Raw genomic sequence first — 26,186 nt, 5'->3', positions numbered from 1 at the left:
CAATACATAGGTTTTAAGAGTCTTACTAGTCAGATATATTCTGGGGCGGTGAATAGGGGGTGTTGAGTCCAGTTCACTGAGCAAGGAGTAGGTCTTGTCTTTTACATATTGGGTTCATGGAACGGTATCTGAGCTAATTTGAAACCCTTGTTTTATGCATCACCCCACCTCACCTTTCCCGTTAAGCAGCCATAGTCTGTTTTCTAAACATGTGATTCTGTTCTGTTTTGTAATTCAGTTCAAGGGTGGCAGATTTTACATTCCCTCTATAAGTGATATCTCATGATAAGTGTCTTTTTCTGTGTGACTTATTTCACTTAGAATCTTCATACCTAAATCCACTCATCATGCTGCTACTAGCCTTATGACATTGATTTCATGGCTGAGTGATATTTCATTGTATATAAGGACCACATCTTCTTTATCCATTCTTCTCTTTCCTGGGATATTTAAGGTGTAACGAAGTGGAGGTTCTTGTCAACAGAGTAGCCCAAAACTTTGGGGTGCCTGTGTCTTGCTGATTTTTAGTTTTCCCAATTTATACGCCTATGAGTGGAAGTGCCCTATGCTCTCTAAGCTGAGTTTTTTAGATGTTTCAGGACACACCGTACACTTCTCCAGAGTGGCTGTTGGCAATTTACATCCCGCCCATCAGCGTAGCAAGGCTCCCATTTCTCCATGGCCTGTCCTGCATTTCTGGTTTTGACACTTTATTCAGCATGGCCCTTTTGACCGATGGGAAGCGAGACTTCTTTGTAGCGCTGATTTGCCTTTCCAGGTTGCTTGGTTGGCCAAAAAGGGCGTATGCGTTTTTTCCTGAATATATTCAGGAATAAACGCATACGCCCTTTTTGGCCAAGGGCATCATCGTCGAGGTTTTGCCGCTTTTCCTGTGCTTTAAAGGCGATTCGAATCTACCTCCTGAAATCTGTTTCCTGCAATTCTGCCTTGCTTTCAAATCCTCTTCGTTGCCTTCCCTCAATATATTTGTGGACGAGAGTTATCATTTCTAAGTCTGCAGGTTTGTGAATTGCAGTGCCCCTGAGCTCCATTCTTCAACTCGCTTTCTTGGGAGCTGGCCGCAAAAGCGCAGGATTGCTTCAGGCCGTATTCTGGTTCCTGGCCGCAGGCTGAGCCTGTGGTTAATTCTTCTTCCTGATGGGAAAATAGAGTGACCTGTGCCTGTCCCAACACCTAGAGCTAGTCTCTCATTGGTTCCCCCTCTTCCCGTTCATCCTCAGGACCAATTGCAACCTGTACGGAACAGGAGGTTAAAGGTGCTGATTCTCCAAGGAGGGAGATTGCTAGTAAAGCGGCTGGAATGGCGAAGCGGAGCACAAGGAGATGAGAAATGAGGTGCGTTTTAGAAACCTTTCCCGATCACACGGTGTACCATCTTCGGGGTTTCTCATGCATGTTTTCAAGGTAGGACGATGCCCTTGAACCTGGAGATTTGGGACCCATGGGATGGGTACCACGCCGTATTACTTTAAAGGGTCTGCGTTTGCTCACCCAACCTCACCAAACCTCTCAGCCCCAAGAGTGTCCACCCTTATGTCTCAATCAGCTGTGGGTTTAGATATGGTCAATCCAGGTGGCATCACAGCCCCTGAACGAATTTTGTAAGAATTTCTCTCTCTTTCACTGTCTTTGTTTCACGGGTTTTGAAAAGTAATTGATTTTTATAAAGGGGTTTAGCTGCTTTTCACTGCTGTGTTTATGCCGCTTTATACCCACTTGACTCACTTACAGAGAGATATCAATACATAGGTTTTAAGAGTCTTACTAGTCAGATATATTCTTGGGCGGTGAATAGGGGGTGTTGAGTCCAGTTCACTGAGCAAGGAGTAGGTCTTGTCTCTTACATATTGGGTTTATGGAACGGTATCTGAGCTAATTTGAAACCCTTGTTTTATGCATCACCCCACCTCACCTTTCCCGTTAAGCAGCCATAGTGTGTTTTCTAAACGTGTGACTCTGTTCTGTTTTGTAATTCAGTTCAAGGGTAGCGGTTTTTACATTCCCTCTATAAGTGATATCTTATGATAAGTGTCTTTTTCTGTGTGACTTATTTCACTTAGAATCGTCATACCTAAATCCACTCATCATGCCGCTACTAGCCTTATGACATTGATTTCATGGCTGAGTGATATTCCATTGTACATAAGGACCACATCTTCTTTATCCATTCTTCTCTTTCCTGGGATATTTAAGGTGTAACGAAGTGGAGGTTCTTGTCAACAGAGTAGCCCAAAACTTTGGGGTGCCTGTGTTTTGCTGATTTTTAGTTTTCCCAATTTATACGCCCATGAGTGGAAGTGCCCTATGCTCTCTAAGCTGAGTTTTTTAGATGTTTCAGGACACACCGTACACTTCTCCAGAGTGGCTGTTGGCAATTTACATCCCGCCCATCAGCGTAGCAAGGCTCCCATTTCTCCATGGCCTGTCCTGCATTTCTGGTTTTGACACTTTATTCAGCATGGCCCTTTTGACCGATGGGAAGCGAGACTTCTTTGTAGCGCTGATTCGCCTTTCCAGGTTGCTTGGTTGGCCAAAAAGGGCGTATGCGTTTTTTCCTGAATATATTCAGGAAAAAACGCATACGCCCTTTTTGGCCAAGGGCATCATCGTCGAGGTTTTGCCGCTTTTCCTGTGCTTTGAAGGCGATTCGAATCTACCTCCTGAAATCTGTTTCCTGCAATTCTGCCTTGCTTTCAAATCCTCTTCGTTGCCTTCCCTCAATATATTTGTGGACGAGAGTTATCATTTCTAAGTCTGCAGGTTTGTGAATTGCAGTGCCCCTGAGCTCCATTCTTCAACTGGCTTTCTTGGGAGCTGGCCGCAAAAGCGCAGGATTGCTTCAGGCCCGTATTCTGGTTCCTGGCGGCAGGCTGAGCCTGTGGTTAATTCTTCTTCCTGATGGGAAAATAGAGTGACTTGTGCCTGTCCCAACACCTAGAGCTAGTCTCTCATTGGTTCCCCCTCTTCCCGTTCATCCTCAGGACCAATTGCAACCTGTACGGAACAGGAGGTTAAAGGTGCTGATTCTCCAAGGAGGGAGATTGCTAGTAAAGCGGCTGGAATGGCGAACCGGAGCACAAGGAGATGAGAAATGAGGTGCGTTTTAGAAACCTTTCCCGATCACACGGTGTACCATCTTCGGGGTTTCTCATGCATGTTTTCAATGTAGGACGATGCCCTTGAACCTGGAGATTTGGGACCCATGGGATGGGTACCACGCCGTATTACTTTAAAGGGTCTGCATTTGCTCACCCAACCTCACCAAACCTCTCAGCCCCAAGAGTGTCCACCCTTATGTCTCAATCAGCTGTGGGTCTAGATATGGTCAATCCAGGTGGCATCACAGCCCCTGAACGAAGTTTGTAAGAATTTCTCTCTCTTTCACTGTCTTTGTTTCACGGGTTTTGAAAAGTAATTGATTTTTATAATGGGGTTTAGCTGCTTTTCACTGCTGTGTTTATGCCGCTTTATACCCACTTGACTCACTTACAGAGAGATATCAATACATAGGTTTTAAGAGTCTTACTAGTCAGATATATTCTGGGGCGGTGAATAGGGGGTGTTGAGTCCAGTTCACTGAGCAAGGAGTAGGTCTTGTCTTTTACATATTGGGTTCATGGAACGGTATCTGAGCTAATTTGAAACCCTTGTTTTATGCATCACCCCACCTCACCTTTCCCGTTAAGCAGCCATAGTCTGTTTTCTAAACATGTGATTCTGTTCTGTTTTGTAATTCAGTTCAAGGGTGGCAGATTTTACATTCCCTCTATAAGTGATATCTCATGATAAGTGTCTTTTTCTGTGTGACTTATTTCACTTAGAATCTTCATACCTAAATCCACTCATCATGCTGCTACTAGCCTTATGACATTGATTTCATGGCTGAGTGATATTTCATTGTATATAAGGACCACATCTTCTTTATCCATTCTTCTCTTTCCTGGGATATTTAAGGTGTAACGAAGTGGAGGTTCTTGTCAACAGAGTAGCCCAAAACTTTGGGGTGCCTGTGTCTTGCTGATTTTTAGTTTTCCCAATTTATACGCCTATGAGTGGAAGTGCCCTATGCTCTCTAAGCTGAGTTTTTTAGATGTTTCAGGACACACCGTACACTTCTCCAGAGTGGCTGTTGGCAATTTACATCCCGCCCATCAGCGTAGCAAGGCTCCCATTTCTCCATGGCCTGTCCTGCATTTCTGGTTTTGACACTTTATTCAGCATGGCCCTTTTGACCGATGGGAAGCGAGACTTCTTTGTAGCGCTGATTTGCCTTTCCAGGTTGCTTGGTTGGCCAAAAAGGGCGTATGCGTTTTTTCCTGAATATATTCAGGAATAAACGCATACGCCCTTTTTGGCCAAGGGCATCATCGTCGAGGTTTTGCCGCTTTTCCTGTGCTTTAAAGGCGATTCGAATCTACCTCCTGAAATCTGTTTCCTGCAATTCTGCCTTGCTTTCAAATCCTCTTCGTTGCCTTCCCTCAATATATTTGTGGACGAGAGTTATCATTTCTAAGTCTGCAGGTTTGTGAATTGCAGTGCCCCTGAGCTCCATTCTTCAACTCGCTTTCTTGGGAGCTGGCCGCAAAAGCGCAGGATTGCTTCAGGCCGTATTCTGGTTCCTGGCCGCAGGCTGAGCCTGTGGTTAATTCTTCTTCCTGATGGGAAAATAGAGTGACCTGTGCCTGTCCCAACACCTAGAGCTAGTCTCTCATTGGTTCCCCCTCTTCCCGTTCATCCTCAGGACCAATTGCAACCTGTACGGAACAGGAGGTTAAAGGTGCTGATTCTCCAAGGAGGGAGATTGCTAGTAAAGCGGCTGGAATGGCGAAGCGGAGCACAAGGAGATGAGAAATGAGGTGCGTTTTAGAAACCTTTCCCGATCACACGGTGTACCATCTTCGGGGTTTCTCATGCATGTTTTCAAGGTAGGACGATGCCCTTGAACCTGGAGATTTGGGACCCATGGGATGGGTACCACGCCGTATTACTTTAAAGGGTCTGCGTTTGCTCACCCAACCTCACCAAACCTCTCAGCCCCAAGAGTGTCCACCCTTATGTCTCAATCAGCTGTGGGTTTAGATATGGTCAATCCAGGTGGCATCACAGCCCCTGAACGAATTTTGTAAGAATTTCTCTCTCTTTCACTGTCTTTGTTTCACGGGTTTTGAAAAGTAATTGATTTTTATAAAGGGGTTTAGCTGCTTTTCACTGCTGTGTTTATGCCGCTTTATACCCACTTGACTCACTTACAGAGAGATATCAATACATAGGTTTTAAGAGTCTTACTAGTCAGATATATTCTTGGGCGGTGAATAGGGGGTGTTGAGTCCAGTTCACTGAGCAAGGAGTAGGTCTTGTCTCTTACATATTGGGTTTATGGAACGGTATCTGAGCTAATTTGAAACCCTTGTTTTATGCATCACCCCACCTCACCTTTCCCGTTAAGCAGCCATAGTGTGTTTTCTAAACGTGTGACTCTGTTCTGTTTTGTAATTCAGTTCAAGGGTAGCGGTTTTTACATTCCCTCTATAAGTGATATCTTATGATAAGTGTCTTTTTCTGTGTGACTTATTTCACTTAGAATCGTCATACCTAAATCCACTCATCATGCCGCTACTAGCCTTATGACATTGATTTCATGGCTGAGTGATATTCCATTGTACATAAGGACCACATCTTCTTTATCCATTCTTCTCTTTCCTGGGATATTTAAGGTGTAACGAAGTGGAGGTTCTTGTCAACAGAGTAGCCCAAAACTTTGGGGTGCCTGTGTTTTGCTGATTTTTAGTTTTCCCAATTTATACGCCCATGAGTGGAAGTGCCCTATGCTCTCTAAGCTGAGTTTTTTAGATGTTTCAGGACACACCGTACACTTCTCCAGAGTGGCTGTTGGCAATTTACATCCCGCCCATCAGCGTAGCAAGGCTCCCATTTCTCCATGGCCTGTCCTGCATTTCTGGTTTTGACACTTTATTCAGCATGGCCCTTTTGACCGATGGGAAGCGAGACTTCTTTGTAGCGCTGATTCGCCTTTCCAGGTTGCTTGGTTGGCCAAAAAGGGCGTATGCGTTTTTTCCTGAATATATTCAGGAAAAAACGCATACGCCCTTTTTGGCCAAGGGCATCATCGTCGAGGTTTTGCCGCTTTTCCTGTGCTTTGAAGGCGATTCGAATCTACCTCCTGAAATCTGTTTCCTGCAATTCTGCCTTGCTTTCAAATCCTCTTCGTTGCCTTCCCTCAATATATTTGTGGACGAGAGTTATCATTTCTAAGTCTGCAGGTTTGTGAATTGCAGTGCCCCTGAGCTCCATTCTTCAACTGGCTTTCTTGGGAGCTGGCCGCAAAAGCGCAGGATTGCTTCAGGCCCGTATTCTGGTTCCTGGCGGCAGGCTGAGCCTGTGGTTAATTCTTCTTCCTGATGGGAAAATAGAGTGACTTGTGCCTGTCCCAACACCTAGAGCTAGTCTCTCATTGGTTCCCCCTCTTCCCGTTCATCCTCAGGACCAATTGCAACCTGTACGGAACAGGAGGTTAAAGGTGCTGATTCTCCAAGGAGGGAGATTGCTAGTAAAGCGGCTGGAATGGCGAACCGGAGCACAAGGAGATGAGAAATGAGGTGCGTTTTAGAAACCTTTCCCGATCACACGGTGTACCATCTTCGGGGTTTCTCATGCATGTTTTCAATGTAGGACGATGCCCTTGAACCTGGAGATTTGGGACCCATGGGATGGGTACCACGCCGTATTACTTTAAAGGGTCTGCATTTGCTCACCCAACCTCACCAAACCTCTCAGCCCCAAGAGTGTCCACCCTTATGTCTCAATCAGCTGTGGGTCTAGATATGGTCAATCCAGGTGGCATCACAGCCCCTGAACGAAGTTTGTAAGAATTTCTCTCTCTTTCACTGTCTTTGTTTCACGGGTTTTGAAAAGTAATTGATTTTTATAATGGGGTTTAGCTGCTTTTCACTGCTGTGTTTATGCCGCTTTATACCCACTTGACTCACTTACAGAGAGATATCAATACATAGGTTTTAACAGTCTTACTAGTCAGATATATTCTGGGGCGGTGAATAGGGGGTGTTGAGTCCAGTTCACTGAGCAAGGAGTAGGTCTTGTCTTTTACATATTGGGTTCATGGAACGGTATCTGAGCTAATTTGAAACCCTTGTTTTATGCATCACCCCACCTCACCTTTCCCGTTAAGCAGCCATAGTCTGTTTTCTAAACATGTGATTCTGTTCTGTTTTGTAATTCAGTTCAAGGGTGGCAGATTTTACATTCCCTCTATAAGTGATATCTCATGATAAGTGTCTTTTTCTGTGTGACTTATTTCACTTAGAATCTTCATACCTAAATCCACTCATCATGCTGCTACTAGCCTTATGACATTGATTTCATGGCTGAGTGATATTTCATTGTATATAAGGACCACATCTTCTTTATCCATTCTTCTCTTTCCTGGGATATTTAAGGTGTAACGAAGTGGAGGTTCTTGTCAACAGAGTAGCCCAAAACTTTGGGGTGCCTGTGTTTTGCTGATTTTTAGTTTTCCCAATTTATACGCCCATGAGTGGAAGGGCCCTATGGTCTCTAAGCTGAGTTTTTTAGATGTTTCAGGACACACCGTACACTTCTCCAGAGTGGCTGTTGGCAATGTACATCCCGCCCATCAGCGTAGCAAGGCTCCCATTTCTCCATGGCCTGTCCTGCATTTCTGGTTTTGACACTTTATTCAGCATGGCCCTTTTGACCGATGGGAAGCGAGACATCTTTGTAGCGCTGATTCGCCTTTCCAGGTTGCTTGGTTGGCCAAAAAGGGCGTATGCGTTTTTTCCTGAATATATTCAGGAAAAAACGCATACGCCCTTTTTGGCCAAGGGCATCATCGTCGAGGTTTTGCCGCTTTTCCTGTGCTTTGAAGGCGATTCGAATCTACCTCCTGAAATCTGTTTCCTGCAATTCTGCCTTGCTTTCAAATCCTCTTCGTTGCCTTCCCTCAATATATTTGTGGACGAGAGTTATCATTTCTAAGTCTGCAGGTTTGTGAATTGCAGTGCCCCTGAGCTCCATTCTTCAACTCGCTTTCTTGGGAGCTGGCCGCAAAAGCGCAGGATTGCTTCAGGCCCGTATTCTGGTTCCTGGCGGCAGGCTGAGCCTGTGGTTAATTCTTCTTCCTGATGGGAAAATAGAGTGACTTGTGCCTGTCCCAACACCTAGAGCTAGTCTCTCATTGGTTCCCCCTCTTTCCGTTCATCCTCAGGACCAATTGCAACCTGTACGGAACAGGAGGTTAAAGGTGCTGATTCTCCAAGGAGGGAGATTGCTAGTAAAGCGGCTGGAATGGCGAACCGGAGCACAAGGAGATGAGAAATGAGGTGCGTTTTAGAAACCTTTCCCGATCACACGGTGTACCATCTTCGGGGTTTCTCATGCATGTTTTCAATGTAGGACGATGCCCTTGAACCTGGAGATTTGGGACCCATGGGATGGGTACCACGCCGTATTACTTTAAAGGGTCTGCGTTTGCTCACCCAACCTCACCAAACCTCTCAGCCCCAAGAGTGTCCACCCTTATGTCTCAATCAGCTGTGGGTCTAGATATGGTCAATCCAGGTGGCATCACAGCCCCTGAACGAAGTTTGTAAGAATTTCTCTCTCTTTCACTGTCTTTGTTTCACGGGTTTTGAAAAGTAATTGATTTTTATAATGGGGTTTAGCTGCTTTTCACTGCTGTGTTTATGCCGCTTTATACCCACTTGACTCACTTACAGAGAGATATCAATACATAGGTTTTAAGAGTCTTACTAGTCAGGTATATTCTTGGGCGGTGAATAGGGGGTGTTGAGTCCAGTTCACTGAGCAAGGAGTAGGTCTTGTCTATTACATATTGGGTTTCTGGAACGGTATCTGAGCTAATTTGAAACCCTTGATTTATGCATCACCCCACCTCACCTTTCCCGTTAAGCAGCCATAGTGTGTTTTCTAAACGTGTGACTCTGTTCTGTTTTGTAATTCAGTTCAAGGGTAGCGGTTTTTACATTCCCTCTATAAGTGATATCTTTTGATAAGTGTCTTTTTCTGTGTGACTTATTTCACTTAGAATCGTCATACCTAAATCCACTCATCATGCTGCTACTAGCCTTATGACATTGATTTCATGGCTGAGTGATATTCCATTGTACATAAGGACCGCAACTTCTTTATCCATTCTTCTCTTTCCTGGGATATTTAAGGTGTAACGAAGTGGAGGTTCTTGTCAACAGAGTAGCCCAAAACTTTGGGGTGCCTGTGTCTTGCTGATTTTTAGTTTTCCCAATTTATACGCCCATGAGTGGAAGTGCCCTATGCTCTCTAAGCTGAGTTTTTTAGATGTTTCAGGACACACCGTACACTTCTCCAGAGTGGCTGTTGGCAATGTACATCCCGCCCATCAGCGTAGCAAGGCTCCCATTTCTCCATGGCCTGTCCTGCATTTCTGGTTTTGACACTTTATTCAGCATGGCCCTTTTGACCGATGGGAAGCGAGACTTCTTTGTAGCACAGATTTGCCTTTCCAGGTTGCTTGGTTGGCCAAAAAGGGCGTATGCGTTTTTTCCTGAATATATTCAGGAAAAAACGCATACGCCCTTTTTGGCCAAGGGCATCATCGTCGAGGTTTTGCCGCTTTTCCTGTGCTTTAAAGGCGATTCGAATCTACCTCCTGAAATCTGTTTCCTGCAATTCTGCCTTGCTTTCAAATCCTCTTCGTTGCCTTCCCTCAATATATTTGTGGACGAGAGTTATCATTTCTAAGTCTGCAGGTTTGTGAATTGCAGTGCCCCTGAGCTCCATTCTTCAACTCGCTTTCTTGGGAGCTGGCCACAAAAGCGCAGGATTGCTTCAGGCCGTATTCTGGTTCCTGGCGGCAGGCTGAGCCTGTGGTTAATTCTTCTTCCTGATGGGAAAACAGAGTGACCTGTGCCTGTCCCAACACCTAGAGCTAGTCTCTCGCTGGTTCCCCCTCTTCCCGTTCATCCTCAGGACAAATTGCAACCTGTACGGAACAGGAGGATAAAGGTGCTGATTCTCCAAGGAGAGAGATTACTAGTAAAGCGGCTGGAATGGCGAACCGTAGCACAAGGAGATGAGAAATGAGGTGCGTTTTAGAAACCTTTCCCCATCACACGGTGTGCCATCTTCGGGGTTTCTCATGCATGTTTTCGATGTAGGACGATGCCCTTGAACCTGGAGATTTGGGACCCATGGGATGGGTACCATGCCGTATTAATTTAAAGGGTCTGCGTTAGCTCACCCAACCTCACCAAACCTCTCAGCCCCAAGAGTGTCCACCCATATGTCTCAATCAGCTGTGGGTCTAGATATGGTCAATCCAGGTGGCATCACAGCCCCTGAACAAATTTTGTAAGAATTTCTCTCTCTTTCACTGTCTTTGTTTCACGGGTTTTGAAAAGTAATTGATTTTTATAATGGGGTTTGGCTGCTTTTCACTGCTGTGTTTATGCCGCTTTACCCCCACTTGACTCACTTACAGAGAGATATCAATACATAGGTTTGAAGATTCTTACTAGTCAGATATATTCTTGGGCGGTGAATAGGGGGTGTTGAGTCCAGTTCACTGAGCAAGGAGTAGGTCTTGTCTATTACATATTGGGTTTCTGGAACGATATCTGAGCTAAATTGAAACCCTTGTTTTATGCATCACCCCACCTCACCTTTCCCGTTAAGCAGCCATAGTGTGTTTTCTAAACGTGTGACTCTGTTCTGTTTTGTAATTCAGTTCAAGGGTAGCGGTTTTTACAATCCCTCTATAAGTGATATCTTATGATAAGTGTCTTTTTCTGTGTGATTTATTTCACTTAGAATCGTCATACCTAAATCCACTCATCATGCTGCTACTAGCCTTATGACATTGATTTCATGGCTGAGTCATATTCCATTGTACATAAGGACCACAACTTCTTTATCCATTCTTCTCTTTCCTCGCATATTTAAGGTGTAACGAAGTGGAGGTTCTTGTCAACAGAGTAGCCCAAAACTTTGGGGTGCCTGTGTCTTGCTGATTTTTAGTTTTCCCAATTTATACGCCCATGAGTGGAAGTGCCCAAGCTCTCTAAGCTGAGTTTTTTAGATGTTTCAGGACACACCGTACACTTCTCCAGAGTGGCTGTTGGCAATTTACGTCCCGCCCATCAGCTTAGCAAGGCTCCCATTTCTCCATGGCCTGTCCTGCATTTCTGGTTTTGACACTTTATTCAGCATGGGCCTTTTGACCGATGGGAAGCGAGACTTCTTTGTAGCGCTGATTTGCCTTTCCAGGTTGCTTGGTTGGCCAAAAAGGGCGTATGCGTTTTTTCCTGAATATATTCAGGAAAAAACGCATACGCCCTTTTTGGCCAAGGGCATCATTGTCGAGGTTTTGCCGCTTTTCCTGTGCTTTAAAGGCGATTCGAATCTGCCTCCTGAAATCTGTTTCCTGCAATTCTGCCTTGCTTTCAAATCCTCTTCGTTGCCTTCCCTCAATATATTTGTGGACGAGAGTTATCATTTCTAAGTCTGCAGGTTTGTGAATTGCAGTGCCCCTGAGCTCCATTCTTCAACTCGCTTTCTTGGGAGCTGGCCACAAAAGCGCAGGATTGCTTCAGGCCGTATTCTGGTTCCTGGCCGCAGGCTGAGCCTGTGGTTAATTCTTCTTCCTGATGGGAAAATAGAGTGACCTGTGCCTGTCCCAACACCTAGAGCTAGTCTCTCGTTGGTTCCCCCTCTTCCCGTTCATCCTCAGGACAAATTGCAACCTGTACGGAACAGGAGGATAAAGTGCTGATTCTCCAAGGAGAGAGATTACTAGTAAAGCGGCTGGAATGGCGAACCGGAGCACAAGGAGATGAGAAATGAGGTGCGTTTTAGAAACCTTTCCCCATCACACGGTGTGCCATCTTCGGGGTTTCTCATGCATGTTTTCGATGTAGGACGATGCCCTTGAACCTGGAGATTTGGGACCCATGGGATGGGTACCACGCCGTATTAATTTAAAGGGTCTGCGTTAGCTCACCCAACCTCACCAAACCTCTCAGCCCCAAGAGTGTCCACCCATATGTCTCAATCAGCTGTGGGTCTAGATATGGTCAATCCAGGTGGCATCACAGCCCCTGAACAAATTTTGTAAGAATTTCTCTCTCTTTCACTGTCTTTGTTTCACGGGTTTTGAAAAGTAATTGATTTTTATAATGGGGTTTGGCTGCTTTTCACTGCTGTGTTTATGCCGCTTTACACCCACTTGACTCACTTACAGAGAGATATCAATACATAGGTTTGAAGATTCTTACTAGTCAGATATATTCTTGGGCGGTGAATAGGGGGTGTTGAGTCCAGTTCACTGAGCAAGGAGTAGGTCTTGTCTATTACATATTGGGTTTCTGGAACGATATCTGAGCTAAATTGAAACCCTTGTTTTATGCATCACCCCACCTCACCTTTCCCGTTAAGCAGCCATAGTGTGTTTTCTAAACGTGTGACTCTGTTCTGTTTTGTAATTCAGTTCAAGGGTAGCGGTTTTTACATTCCCTCTATAAGTGATATCTTATGATAAGTGTCTTTTTCTGTGTGATTTATTTCACTTAGAATCGTCATACCTAAATCCACTCATCATGCTGCTACTAGCCTTATGACATTGATTTCATGGCTGAGTCATATTCCATTGTACATAAGGACCACAACTTCTTTATCCATTCTTCTCTTTCCTCGCATATTTAAGGTGTAACGAAGTGGAGGTTCTTGTCAACAGAGTAGCCCAAAACTTTGGGGTGCCTGTGTCTTGCTGATTTTTAGTTTTCCCAATTTATACGCCCATGAGTGGAAGTGCCCAAGCTCTCTAAGCTGAGTTTTTTAGATGTTTCAGGACACACCGTACACTTCTCCAGAGTGGCTGTTGGCAATTTACGTCCCGCCCATCAGCTTAGCAAGGCTCCCATTTCTCCATGGCCTGTCCTGCATTTCTGGTTTTGACACTTTATTCAGCATGGGCCTTTTGACCGATGGGAAGCGAGACTTCTTTGTAGCGCTGATTTGCCTTTCCAGGTTGCTTGGTTGGCCAAAAAGGGCGTATGCGTTTTTTCCTGAATATATTCAGGAAAAAACGCATACGCCCTTTTTGGCCAAGGGCATCATTGTCGAGGTTTTGCCGCTTTTCCTGTGCTTTAAAGGCGATTCGAATCTACCTCCTGAAATCTGTTTCCTGCAATTCTGCCTTGCTTTCAAATCCTCTTCGTTGCCTTCCCTCAATATATTTGTGGACGAGAGTTATCATTTCTAAGTCTGCAGGTTTGTGAATTGCAGTGCCCCTGAGCTCCATTCTTCAACTCGCTTTCTTGGGAGCTGGCCACAAAAGCGCAGGATTGCTTCAGGCCGTATTCTGGTTCCTGGCCGCAGGCTGAGCCTGTGGTTAATTCTTCTTCCTGATGGGAAAACAGAGTGACCTGTGCCTGTCCCAACACCTAGAGCTAGTCTCTCGTTGGTTCCCCCTCTTCCCGTTCATCCTCAGGACAAATTGCAACCTGTACGGAACAGGAGGATAAAGGTGCTGATTCTCCAAGGAGAGAGATTACTAGTAAAGCGGCTGGAATGGCGAACCGGAGCACAAGGAGATGAGAAATGAGGTGCGTTTTAGAAACCTTTCCCCATCACACGGTGTGCCATCTTCGGGGTTTCTCATGCATGTTTTCGATGTAGGACGATGCCCTTGAACCTGGAGATTTGGGACCCATGGGATGGGTACCACGCCGTATTAATTTAAAGGGTCTGCGTTAGCTCACCCAACCTCACCAAACCTCTCAGCCCCAAGAGTGTCCACCCATATGTCTCAATCAGCTGTGGGTCTAGATATGGTCAATCCAGGTGGCATCACAGCCCCTGAACAAATTTTGTAAGAATTTCTCTCTCTTTCACTGTCTTTGTTTCACGGGTTTTGAAAAGTAATTGATTTTTATAATGGGGTTTGGCTGCTTTTCACTGCTGTGTTTATGCCGCTTTACACCCACTTGACTCACTTACAGAGAGATATCAATACATAGGTTTGAAGATTCTTACTAGTCAGATATATTCTTGGGCGGTGAATAGGGGGTGTTGAGTCCAGTTCACTGAGCAAGGAGTAGGTCTTGTCTATTACATATTGGGTTTCTGGAACGATATCTGAGCTAAATTGAAACCCTTGTTTTATGCATCACCCCACCTCACCTTTCCCGTTAAGCAGCCATAGTGTGTTTTCTAAACGTGTGACTCTGTTCTGTTTTGTAATTCAGTTCAAGGGTAGCGGTTTTTACATTCCCTCTATAAGTGATATCTTATGATAAGTGTCTTTTTCTGTGTGATTTATTTCACTTAGAATCGTCATACCTAAATCCACTCATCATGCTGCTACTAGCCTTATGACATTGATTTCATGGCTGAGTCATATTCCATTGTACATAAGGACCACAACTTCTTTATCCATTCTTCTCTTTCCTCGCATATTTAAGGTGTAACGAAGTGGAGGTTCTTGTCAACAGAGTAGCCCAAAACTTTGGGGTGCCTGTGTCTTGCTGATTTTTAGTTTTCCCAATTTATACGCCCATGAGTGGAAGTGCCCAAGCTCTCTAAGCTGAGTTTTTTAGATGTTTCAGGACACACCGTACACTTCTCCAGAGTGGCTGTTGGCAATTTACGTCCCGTCCATCAGCGTAGCAAGGCTCCCATTTCTCCGTGGCCTGTCCTGCATTTCTGGTTTTGACCCTTTATTCAGCATGGCCCTTTTGACCGATGGGAAGCGAGACTTCTTTGTAGCGCTGATTTGCCTTTCCAGGTTGCTTGGTTGGCCAAAAAGGGCGTATGCGTTTTTTCCTGAATATATTCAGGAAAAAACGCATACGCCCTTTTTGGCCAAGGGCATCATTGTCGAGGTTTTGCCGCTTTTCCTGTGCTTTAAAGGCGATTCGAATCTACCTCCTGAAATCTGTTTCCTGCAATTCTGCCTTGCTTTCAAATCCTCTTCGTTGCCTTCCCTCAATATATTTGTGGACGAGAGTTATCATTTCTAAGTCTGCAGGTTTGTGAATTGCAGTGCCCCTGAGCTCCATTCTTCAACTCGCTTTCTTGGGAGCTGGCCGCAAAAGCGCAGGATTGCTTCAGGCCGTATTCTGGTTCCTGGTGGCAGGCTGAGCCTGTGGTTAATTCTTCTTCCTGATGGGAAAACAGAGTGACCTGTGCCTGTCCCAACACCTAGAGCTAGTCTCTCATTGGTTCCCCCTCTTCCCGTTCATCCTCAGGACAAATTGCAACCTGTACGGAACAGGAGGATAAAGGTGCTGATTCTCCAAGGAGAGAGATTGCTAGTAAAGCGGCTGGAATGGCGAACCGGAGCACAAGGAGATGAGAAATGAGGTGCGTTTTAGAAACCTTTCCCCATCACACGGTGTGCCATCTTCGGGGTTTCTCATGCATGTTTTCAATGTAGGACGATGCCCTTGAACCTGGAGATTTGGGACCCATGGGATGGGTACCACGCCGTATTAATTTAAAGGGTCTGCGTTAGCTCACCCAACCTCACCAAACCTCTCAGCCCCAAGAGTGTCCACCCATATGTCTCAAACAGCTGTGGGTTTAGATATGGTCAATCCAGGTGGCATCACAGCCCCTGAACGAATTTTGTAAGAATTTCTCTCTCTTTCACTGTCTTTGTTTCACGGGTTTTGAAAAGTAATTGATTTTTATAATGGGGTTTAGCTGCTTTTCACTGCTGTGTTTATGCCGCTTTATACCCACTTGACTCACTTACAGAGAGATATCAATACATAGGTTTGAAGATTCTTACTAATCAGATATAATCTTGGGCGGTGAATAGGGGGTGTTGAGTCCAGTTCACTGAGCAAGGAGTAGGTCTTGTCTATTACATATTGGGTTTATGAAACGGTATCTGAGCTAATTTGAAACCCTTGATTTATGCATCACCCCACCTCACCTTTCCCGTTAAGCAGCCATAGTGTGTTTTCTAAACGTGTGACTCTGTTCTGTTTTGTAATTCAGTTCAAGGGTAGCGGTTTTTACATTCCCTCTATAAGTGATATCTTATGATAAGTGTCTTTTTCTGTGTGATTTATTTCACTTAGAATCGTCATACCTAAATCCACTCATCATGCTGCTACTAGCCTTATGACATTGATTTCATGGCTGAGTCATATTCCATTTTACATAAGGACCACAACTTCTTTATCCATTCTTCTCTTTCCTCGCATATTTAAGGTGTAACGAAGTGGAGGTTCTTGTCAACAGAGTAGCCCAAAACTTTGGGGTGCCTGTGTCTTGCTGATTTTTAGTTTTCCCAATTTATACGCCCATGAGTGGAAGTGCCCAAGCTCTCTAAGCTGAGTTTTTTAGATGTTTCAGGACACACCGTACACTTCTCCAGAGTGGCTGTTGGCAATTTACGTCCCGCCCATCAGCTTAGCAAGGCTCCCATTTCTCCATGGCCTGTCCTGCATTTCTGGTTTTGACACTTTCTTCAGCATGGGCCTTTTGACCGATGGGAAGCGAGACTTCTTTGTAGCGCTGATTTGCCTTTCCAGGTTGCTTGGTTGGCCAAAAAGGGCGTATGCGTTTTTTCCTGAATATATTCAGGAAAAAACGCATACGCCCTTTTTGGCCAAGGGCATCATTGTCGAGGTTTTGCCGCTTTTCCTGTGCTTTAAAGGCGATTCGAATCTGCCTCCTGAAATCTGTTTCCTGCAATTCTGCCTTGCTTTCAAATCCTCTTCGTTGCCTTCCCTCAATATATTTGTGGACGAGAGTTATCATTTCTAAGTCTGCAGGTTTGTGAATTGCAGTGCCCCTGAGCTCCATTCTTCAACTCGCTTTCTTGGGAGCTGGCCACAAAAGCGCAGGATTGCTTCAGGCCGTATTCTGGTTCCTGGCCGCAGGCTGAGCCTGTGGTTAATTCTTCTTCCTGATGGGAAAACAGAGTGACCTGTGCCTGTCCCAACACCTAGAGCTAGTCTCTCGTTGGTTCCCCCTCTTCCCGTTCATCCTCAGGACAAATTGCAACCTGTACGGAACAGGAGGATAAAGGTGCTGATTCTCCAAGGAGAGAGATTACTAGTAAAGCGGCTGGAATGGCGAACCGGAGCACAAGGAGATGAGAAATGAGGTGCGTTTTAGAAACCTTTCCCCATCACACGGTGTGCCATCTTCGGGGTTTCTCATGCATGTTTTCGATGTAGGACGATGCCCTTGAACCTGGAGATTTGGGACCCATGGGATGGGTACCACGCCGTATTAATTTAAAGGGTCTGCGTTAGCTCACCCAACCTCACCAAACCTCTCAGCCCCAAGAGTGTCCACCCATATGTCTCAATCAGCTGTGGGTCTAGATATGGTCAATCCAGGTGGCATCACAGCCCCTGAACAAATTTTGTAAGAATTTCTCTCTCTTTCACTGTCTTTGTTTCACGGGTTTTGAAAAGTAATTGATTTTTATAATGGGGTTTGGCTGCTTTTCACTGCTGTGTTTATGCCGCTTTACACCCACTTGACTCACTTACAGAGAGATATCAATACATAGGTTTGAAGATTCTTACTAGTCAGATATATTCTTGGGCGGTGAATAGGGGGTGTTGAGTCCAGTTCACTGAGCAAGGAGTAGGTCTTGTCTATTACATATTGGGTTTCTGGAACGATATCTGAGCTAAATTGAAACCCTTGTTTTATGCATCACCCCACCTCACCTTTCCCGTTAAGCAGCCATAGTGTGTTTTCTAAACGTGTGACTCTGTTCTGTTTTGTAATTCAGTTCAAGGGTAGCGGTTTTTACATTCCCTCTATAAGTGATATCTTATGATAAGTGTCTTTTTCTGTGTGATTTATTTCACTTAGAATCGTCATACCTAAATCCACTCATCATGCTGCTACTAGCCTTATGACATTGATTTCATGGCTGAGTCATATTCCATTGTACATAAGGACCACAACTTCTTTATCCATTCTTCTCTTTCCTCGCATATTTAAGGTGTAACGAAGTGGAGGTTCTTGTCAACAGAGTAGCCCAAAACTTTGGGGTGCCTGTGTCTTGCTGATTTTTAGTTTTCCCAATTTATACGCCCATGAGTGGAAGTGCCCAAGCTCTCTAAGCTGAGTTTTTTAGATGTTTCAGGACACACCGTACACTTCTCCAGAGTGGCTGTTGGCAATTTACGTCCCGCCCATCAGCTTAGCAAGGCTCCCATTTCTCCATGGCCTGTCCTGCATTTCTGGTTTTGACACTTTATTCAGCATGGGCCTTTTGACCGATGGGAAGCGAGACTTCTTTGTAGCGCTGATTTGCCTTTCCAGGTTGCTTGGTTGGCCAAAAAGGGCGTATGCGTTTTTTCCTGAATATATTCAGGAAAAAACGCATACGCCCTTTTTGGCCAAGGGCATCATTGTCGAGGTTTTGCCGCTTTTCCTGTGCTTTAAAGGCGATTCGAATCTACCTCCTGAAATCTGTTTCCTGCAATTCTGCCTTGCTTTCAAATCCTCTTCGTTGCCTTCCCTCAATATATTTGTGGACGAGAGTTATCATTTCTAAGTCTGCAGGTTTGTGAATTGCAGTGCCCCTGAGCTCCATTCTTCAACTCGCTTTCTTGGGAGCTGGCCACAAAAGCGCAGGATTGCTTCAGGCCGTATTCTGGTTCCTGGCCGCAGGCTGAGCCTGTGGTTAATTCTTCTTCCTGATGGGAAAACAGAGTGACCTGTGCCTGTCCCAACACCTAGAGCTAGTCTCTCGTTGGTTCCCCCTCTTCCCGTTCATCCTCAGGACAAATTGCAACCTGTACGGAACAGGAGGATAAAGGTGCTGATTCTCCAAGGAGAGAGATTACTAGTAAAGCGGCTGGAATGGCGAACCGGAGCACAAGGAGATGAGAAATGAGGTGCGTTTTAGAAACCTTTCCCCATCACACGGTGTGCCATCTTCGGGGTTTCTCATGCATGTTTTCGATGTAGGACGATGCCCTTGAACCTGGAGATTTGGGACCCATGGGATGGGTACCACGCCGTATTAATTTAAAGGGTCTGCGTTAGCTCACCCAACCTCACCAAACCTCTCAGCCCCAAGAGTGTCCACCCATATGTCTCAATCAGCTGTGGGTCTAGATATGGTCAATCCAGGTGGCATCACAGCCCCTGAACAAATTTTGTAAGAATTTCTCTCTCTTTCACTGTCTTTGTTTCACGGGTTTTGAAAAGTAATTGATTTTTATAATGGGGTTTGGCTGCTTTTCACTGCTGTGTTTATGCCGCTTTACACCCACTTGACTCACTTACAGAGAGATATCAATACATAGGTTTGAAGATTCTTACTAGTCAGATATATTCTTGGGCGGTGAATAGGGGGTGTTGAGTCCAGTTCACTGAGCAAGGAGTAGGTCTTGTCTATTACATATTGGGTTTCTGGAACGATATCTGAGCTAAATTGAAACCCTTGTTTTATGCATCACCCCACCTCACCTTTCCCGTTAAGCAGCCATAGTGTGTTTTCTAAACGTGTGACTCTGTTCTGTTTTGTAATTCAGTTCAAGGGTAGCGGTTTTTACATTCCCTCTATAAGTGATATCTTATGATAAGTGTCTTTTTCTGTGTGATTTATTTCACTTAGAATCGTCATACCTAAATCCACTCATCATGCTGCTACTAGCCTTATGACATTGATTTCATGGCTGAGTCATATTCCATTGTACATAAGGACCACAACTTCTTTATCCATTCTTCTCTTTCCTCGCATATTTAAGGTGTAACGAAGTGGAGGTTCTTGTCAACAGAGTAGCCCAAAACTTTGGGGTGCCTGTGTCTTGCTGATTTTTAGTTTTCCCAATTTATACGCCCATGAGTGGAAGTGCCCAAGCTCTCTAAGCTGAGTTTTTTAGATGTTTCAGGACACACCGTACACTTCTCCAGAGTGGCTGTTGGCAATTTACGTCCCGTCCATCAGCGTAGCAAGGCTCCCATTTCTCCGTGGCCTGTCCTGCATTTCTGGTTTTGACCCTTTATTCAGCATGGCCCTTTTGACCGATGGGAAGCGAGACTTCTTTGTAGCGCTGATTTGCCTTTCCAGGTTGCTTGGTTGGCCAAAAAGGGCGTATGCGTTTTTTCCTGAATATATTCAGGAAAAAACGCATACGCCCTTTTTGGCCAAGGGCATCATTGTCGAGGTTTTGCCGCTTTTCCTGTGCTTTAAAGGCGATTCGAATCTACCTCCTGAAATCTGTTTCCTGCAATTCTGCCTTGCTTTCAAATCCTCTTCGTTGCCTTCCCTCAATATATTTGTGGACGAGAGTTATCATTTCTAAGTCTGCAGGTTTGTGAATTGCAGTGCCCCTGAGCTCCATTCTTCAACTCGCTTTCTTGGGAGCTGGCCGCAAAAGCGCAGGATTGCTTCAGGCCGTATTCTGGTTCCTGGTGGCAGGCTGAGCCTGTGGTTAATTCTTCTTCCTGATGGGAAAACAGAGTGACCTGTGCCTGTCCCAACACCTAGAGCTAGTCTCTCATTGGTTCCCCCTCTTCCCGTTCATCCTCAGGACAAATTGCAACCTGTACGGAACAGGAGGATAAAGGTGCTGATTCTCCAAGGAGAGAGATTGCTAGTAAAGCGGCTGGAATGGCGAACCGGAGCACAAGGAGATGAGAAATGAGGTGCGTTTTAGAAACCTTTCCCCATCACACGGTGTGCCATCTTCGGGGTTTCTCATGCATGTTTTCAATGTAGGACGATGCCCTTGAACCTGGAGATTTGGGACCCATGGGATGGGTACCACGCCGTATTAATTTAAAGGGTCTGCGTTAGCTCACCCAACCTCACCAAACCTCTCAGCCCCAAGAGTGTCCACCCATATGTCTCAAACAGCTGTGGGTTTAGATATGGTCAATCCAGGTGGCATCACAGCCCCTGAACGAATTTTGTAAGAATTTCTCTCTCTTTCACTGTCTTTGTTTCACGGGTTTTGAAAAGTAATTGATTTTTATAATGGGGTTTAGCTGCTTTTCACTGCTGTGTTTATGCCGCTTTATACCCACTTGACTCACTTACAGAGAGATATCAATACATAGGTTTGAAGATTCTTACTAGTCAGATATAATCTTGGGCGGTGAATAGGGGGTGTTGAGTCCAGTTCACTGAGCAAGGAGTAGGTCTTGTCTATTACATATTGGGTTTATGAAACGGTATCTGAGCTAATTTGAAACCCTTGATTTATGCATCACCCCACCTCACCTTTCCCGTTAAGCAGCCATAGTGTGTTTTCTAAACGTGTGACTCTGTTCTGTTTTGTAATTCAGTTCAAGGGTAGCGGTTTTTACATTCCCTCTATAAGTGATATCTTATGATAAGTGTCTTTTTCTGTGTGATTTATTTCACTTAGAATCGTCATACCTAAATCCACTCATCATGCTGCTACTAGCCTTATGACATTGATTTCATGGCTGAGTCATATTCCATTGTACATAAGGACCACAACTTCTTTATCCATTCTTCTCTTTCCTCGCATATTTAAGGTGTAACGAAGTGGAGGTTCTTGTCAACAGAGTAGCCCAAAACTTTGGGGTGCCTGTGTCTTGCTGATTTTTAGTTTTCCCAATTTATACGCCCATGAGTGGAAGTGCCCAAGCTCTCTAAGCTGAGTTTTTTAGATGTTTCAGGACACACCGTACACTTCTCCAGAGTGGCTGTTGGCAATTTACGTCCCGCCCATCAGCTTAGCAAGGCTCCCATTTCTCCATGGCCTGTCCTGCATTTCTGGTTTTGACACTTTCTTCAGCATGGGCCTTTTGACCGATGGGAAGCGAGACTTCTTTGTAGCGCTGATTTGCCTTTCCAGGTTGCTTGGTTGGCCAAAAAGGGCGTATGCGTTTTTTCCTGAATATATTCAGGAAAAAACGCATACGCCCTTTTTGGCCAAGGGCATCATTGTCGAGGTTTTGCCGCTTTTCCTGTGCTTTAAAGGCGATTCGAATCTACCTCCTGAAATCTGTTTCCTGCAATTCTGCCTTGCTTTCAAATCCTCTTCGTTGCCTTCCCTCAATATATTTGTGGACGAGAGTTATCATTTCTAAGTCTGCAGGTTTGTGAATTGCAGTGCCCCTGAGCTCCATTCTTCAACTCGCTTTCTTGGGAGCTGGCCACAAAAGCGCAGGATTGCTTCAGGCCGTATTCTGGTTCCTGGCCGCAGGCTGAGCCTGTGGTTAATTCTTCTTCCTGATGGGAAAACAGAGTGACCTGTGCCTGTCCCAACACCTAGAGCTAGTCTCTCGTTGGTTCCCCCTCTTCCCGTTCATCCTCAGGACAAATTGCAACCTGTACGGAACAGGAGGATAAAGGTGCTGATTCTCCAAGGAGAGAGATTACTAGTAAAGCGGCTGGAATGGCGAACCGGAGCACAAGGAGATGAGAAATGAGGTGCGTTTTAGAAACCTTTCCCCATCACACGGTGTGCCATCTTCGGGGTTTCTCATGCATGTTTTCGATGTAGGACGATGCCCTTGAACCTGGAGATTTGGGACCCATGGGATGGGTACCATGCCGTATTAATTTAAAGGGTCTGCGTTAGCTCACCCAACCTCACCAAACCTCTCAGCCCCAAGAGTGTCCACCCATATGTCTCAATCAGCTGTGGGTCTAGATATGGTCAATCCAGGTGGCATCACAGCCCCTGAACAAATTTTGTAAGAATTTCTCTCTCTTTCACTGTCTTTGTTTCACGGGTTTTGAAAAGTAATTGATTTTTATAATGGGGTTTGGCTGCTTTTCACTGCTGTGTTTATGCCGCTTTACACCCACTTGACTCACTTACAGAGAGATATCAATACATAGGTTTGAAGATTCTTACTAGTCAGATATATTCTTGGGCGGTGAATAGGGGGTGTTGAGTCCAGTTCACTGAGCAAGGAGTAGGTCTTGTCTATTACATATTGGGTTTCTGGAACGATATCTGAGCTAAATTGAAACCCTTGTTTTATGCATCACCCCACCTCACCTTTCCCGTTAAGCAGCCATAGTGTGTTTTCTAAACGTGTGACTCTGTTCTGTTTTGTAATTCAGTTCAAGGGTAGCGGTTTTTACATTCCCTCTATAAGTGATATCTTATGATAAGTGTCTTTTTCTGTGTGATTTATTTCACTTAGAATCGTCATACCTAAATCCACTCATCATGCTGCTACTAGCCTTATGACATTGATTTCATGGCTGAGTCATATTCCATTGTACATAAGGACCACAACTTCTTTATCCATTCTTCTCTTTCCTCGCATATTTAAGGTGTAACGAAGTGGAGGTTCTTGTCAACAGAGTAGCCCAAAACTTTGGGGTGCCTGTGTCTTGCTGATTTTTAGTTTTCCCAATTTATACGCCCATGAGTGGAAGTGCCCAAGCTCTCTAAGCTGAGTTTTTTAGATGTTTCAGGACACACCGTACACTTCTCCAGAGTGGCTGTTGGCAATTTACGTCCCGTCCATCAGCGTAGCAAGGCTCCCATTTCTCCGTGGCCTGTCCTGCATTTCTGGTTTTGACCCTTTATTCAGCATGGCCCTTTTGACCGATGGGAAGCGAGACTTCTTTGTAGCGCTGATTTGCCTTTCCAGGTTGCTTGGTTGGCCAAAAAGGGCGTATGCGTTTTTTCCTGAATATATTCAGGAAAAAACGCATACGCCCTTTTTGGCCAAGGGCATCATTGTCGAGGTTTTGCCGCTTTTCCTATGCTTTAAAGGCGATTCGAATCTACCTCCTGAAATCTGTTTCCTGCAATTCTGCCTTGCTTTCAAATCCTCTTCGTTGCCTTCCCTCAATATATTTGTGGACGAGAGTTATCATTTCTAAGTCTGCAGGTTTGTGAATTGCAGTGCCCCTGAGCTCCATTCTTCAACTCGCTTTCTTGGGAGCTGGCCGCAAAAGCGCAGGATTGCTTCAGGCCGTATTCTGGTTCCTGGTGGCAGGCTGAGCCTGTGGTTAATTCTTCTTCCTGATGGGAAAACAGAGTGACCTGTGCCTGTCCCAACACCTAGAGCTAGTCTCTCATTGGTTCCCCCTCTTCCCGTTCATCCTCAGGACAAATTGCAACCTGTACGGAACAGGAGGATAAAGGTGCTGATTCTCCAAGGAGAGAGATTGCTAGTAAAGCGGCTGGAATGGCGAACCGGAGCACAAGGAGATGAGAAATGAGGTGCGTTTTAGAAACCTTTCCCCATCACACGGTGTGCCATCTTCGGGGTTTCTCATGCATGTTTTCAATGTAGGACGATGCCCTTGAACCTGGAGATTTGGGACCCATGGGATGGGTACCACGCCGTATTAATTTAAAGGGTCTGCGTTAGCTCACCCAACCTCACCAAACCTCTCAGCCCCAAGAGTGTCCACCCATATGTCTCAAACAGCTGTGGGTTTAGATATGGTCAATCCAGGTGGCATCACAGCCCCTGAACGAATTTTGTAAGAATTTCTCTCTCTTTCACTGTCTTTGTTTCACGGGTTTTGAAAAGTAATTGATTTTTATAATGGGGTTTAGCTGCTTTTCACTGCTGTGTTTATGCCGCTTTATACCCACTTGACTCACTTACAGAGAGATATCAATACATAGGTTTGAAGATTCTTACTAGTCAGATATAATCTTGGGCGGTGAATAGGGGGTGTTGAGTCCAGTTCACTGAGCAAGGAGTAGGTCTTGTCTATTACATATTGGGTTTATGAAACGGTATCTGAGCTAATTTGAAACCCTTGATTTATGCATCACCCCACCTCACCTTTCCCGTTAAGCAGCCATAGTGTGTTTTCTAAACGTGTGACTCTGTTCTGTTTTGTAATTCAGTTCAAGGGTAGCGGTTTTTACAATCCCTCTATAAGTGATATCTTATGATAAGTGTCTTTTTCTGTGTGATTTATTTCACTTAGAATCGTCATACCTAAATCCACTCATCATGCTGCTACTAGCCTTATGACATTGATTTCATGGCTGAGTCATATTCCATTGTACATAAGGACCACAACTTCTTTATCCATTCTTCTCTTTCCTCGCATATTTAAGGTGTAACGAAGTGGAGGTTCTTGTCAACAGAGTAGCCCAAAACTTTGGGGTGCCTGTGTCTTGCTGATTTTTAGTTTTCCCAATTTATACGCCCATGAGTGGAAGTGCCCAAGCTCTCTAAGCTGAGTTTTTTAGATGTTTCAGGACACACCGTACACTTCTCCAGAGTGGCTGTTGGCAATTTACGTCCCGCCCATCAGCTTAGCAAGGCTCCCATTTCTCCATGGCCTGTCCTGCATTTCTGGTTTTGACACTTTATTCAGCATGGGCCTTTTGACCGATGGGAAGCGAGACTTCTTTGTAGCGCTGATTTGCCTTTCCAGGTTGCTTGGTTGGCCAAAAAGGGCGTATGCGTTTTTTCCTGAATATATTCAGGAAAAAACGCATACGCCCTTTTTGGCCAAGGGCATCATTGTCGAGGTTTTGCCGCTTTTCCTGTGCTTTAAAGGCGATTCGAATCTGCCTCCTGAAATCTGTTTCCTGCAATTCTGCCTTGCTTTCAAATCCTCTTCGTTGCCTTCCCTCAATATATTTGTGGACGAGAGTTATCATTTCTAAGTCTGCAGGTTTGTGAATTGCAGTGCCCCTGAGCTCCATTCTTCAACTCGCTTTCTTGGGAGCTGGCCACAAAAGCGCAGGATTGCTTCAGGCCGTATTCTGGTTCCTGGCCGCAGGCTGAGCCTGTGGTTAATTCTTCTTCCTGATGGGAAAATAGAGTGACCTGTGCCTGTCCCAACACCTAGAGCTAGTCTCTCGTTGGTTCCCCCTCTTCCCGTTCATCCTCAGGACAAATTGCAACCTGTACGGAACAGGAGGATAAAGTGCTGATTCTCCAAGGAGAGAGATTACTAGTAAAGCGGCTGGAATGGCGAACCGGAGCACAAGGAGATGAGAAATGAGGTGCGTTTTAGAAACCTTTCCCCATCACACGGTGTGCCATCTTCGGGGTTTCTCATGCATGTTTTCGATGTAGGACGATGCCCTTGAACCTGGAGATTTGGGACCCATGGGATGGGTACCACGCCGTATTAATTTAAAGGGTCTGCGTTAGCTCACCCAACCTCACCAAACCTCTCAGCCCCAAGAGTGTCCACCCAT

Source organism: Balaenoptera borealis, assembly GCF_965194805.1.
Source record: "Balaenoptera borealis genome assembly, chromosome: 9".
In the NCBI taxonomy this organism is placed as follows: Eukaryota; Metazoa; Chordata; class Mammalia; order Artiodactyla; family Balaenopteridae; genus Balaenoptera; species Balaenoptera borealis.
This window is presented reverse-complemented; position numbering follows the sequence as displayed.